Source organism: Schistocerca gregaria, chromosome 1 (assembly GCF_023897955.1).
Source record: "Schistocerca gregaria isolate iqSchGreg1 chromosome 1, iqSchGreg1.2, whole genome shotgun sequence".
NCBI lineage: Eukaryota > Metazoa > Arthropoda > Insecta > Orthoptera > Acrididae > Schistocerca > Schistocerca gregaria.
The window spans coordinates 238211748-238213719 of record NC_064920.1 but is presented as its reverse complement, the minus strand read 5'-3'; the positions used below and the strand labels follow the sequence as shown (position 1 = coordinate 238213719).

The window sequence follows — 1972 nt, the reverse complement described above, 5'->3', positions numbered from 1 at the left end:
TCTAACTTTTGTAGCCTTTGTCCCATTTGTTGCATTAACTGTAATAACAGTGCACTGGTGTCTGAAACATGTTCCTCAGTGCTTTTCGGCAGTGCATTTGAACCGGCAATATTCGCATTTTGAAAAGCAGAAAATGTGTCTTGATTTATTTGAGAAAACGGCGAGGACGCAAAATCTGAATCTAAAGTATTTGCAAGATTGTGTCCTGTCATAACCTTAATTATTTTAGAACGTGCTAAATGTGCCCCTGCCAACGGCCTTGTCGCAGTGGATACACCGGTTCCCGTCAGATGACCGAAGTTAAGCGCTGTCGAGCTGGGCTAGCAGTTGGATGGGTGACCTTCAGGTCAGCCGAGCACTGTAGGGAAACGGGGTGCACTCAGCCCTTGTGAGGCAAACTGAGGAGCTACTTGATTGAGAAGTAGCGGCTCCGGTCTCAGGCCGGGAGAGTGGTGTGCTGACCACATGCCCCTCCATGTCCGCATCTAAAAATGGTCCAAATGGCTCTGAGTACTATGGGACATCTGTGGTCATCAGTCCCCTAGAACTTAGAACTACTTAAACCTAACTAACTAACCTAAGGACATCACACACATCCATGCCCGAGGCAGGATTCGAACCTGCGACCGTAGCAGTCATGTCCGCATCTAGTGACGCCTGTGGGCTGAGGATGACACGGCGGCCAGTCGGTACCTTTGGCCCTTCATGGCCTGTGCGGGAGGAATTTAGCTTAAATTTAGTTTAAATGTGCTCCGTTGCGAGCGGTGTCATTAAAAACGGAACATGACTGGGGCAAGCATTTGGTCGTGTATTTTTCAAAGGAACTGCTTCGACCTTTATCTTGAAACGTCCCCTTACAAAAATTTATGAATGACTGTACTGATAAAACTCTTACATTATTTGATTTTCAAACAGCTGAGCAGAACTGAACATATTCAGACTTTTCGCCCTTTACCTGTTCTGATCAACACTAAACTGACACACAATATTTTTAGCGCAGCGCAATCTGACTTTCAAAAATCCCTACAAAAGAATGGCCCTGACTAACAATAACCTGTATCTTTTATGAATTACTTACGTCACAAAAATCTTCGTTACTCAAACTACTGCAGTACAGCGTGCGCCAGTATTGCCAGCCGAATAAAAGATTCAAACTACTGAAGGCACAAACTACTGATAGGCTACTGGATAGCAAATGAAAGATTTTGATAGAGAACAAACAATGTATTTACCTTAATAGTCTTCAAAAGCCATTATATATATATATATATATATATATATATATATATATATATATATATATATATATATATACATATCAATTCATGACATCCAGTCTTACAAATTCACTGTGTGTAATGGACACATGTCCAGATCATCCGCTCTCAAAACTCCGCCATCTCTCTCCGCACTTGGTGTTACCAACATAAAAACCTAAACAGCCTACTTACAATCTTAAACGATTTATGGACACTTCGGGAAATCTAAATCTGGATGGCTGTGTTTGGATCTGAATCGCCGTATCTCCATAGCGAGTGTGTTCCAGATGTGTACTACTGTTGTTTAATTGCATCCTGGAAAGGTCTGCCGCGTATTAAATATCGGAAATGTCTTCAAGTAGCAAAAAACCTACAAGACCGGACAGTAGCACAGAACAGTCGCTCATGAAATTCTGCCGACAAACATTCTCTAGAGAGGCGCCAACTCTTCAAAAAGATTTCCATCGTTATTTCTCTGTAAAATGCATATCTTTGTACCGGAATGTTTCCGAGTCGAGCCATCTCGTAGAGATACCTTTAACTATATAAGAAAAGACAAGAATGTGACGATAGAAGAAAGAGGCGAGGGCCGCATTCGGCACGATAAATTAATTTCGCCTCCCGCGTTGACAAACGCCGAAGAAGGAGAAAACTTGTCGACGTTCGAGGAATTTAATCATCCTCTCGCTATATACACTTTCTCGCTGTGTTGA

The 1972-nt window shown here is 42.3% G+C and overlaps 1 pseudogene; it reads left to right on the top strand.

The window, feature by feature from the left end:
* Nucleotides 1–249: 249 nt before the first annotated feature.
* LOC126291668 (5S ribosomal RNA) lies at nucleotides 250–367 on the top strand (annotated as a pseudogene).
* The last annotated feature ends 1605 nt before the right edge of the window (nucleotides 368–1972 follow it).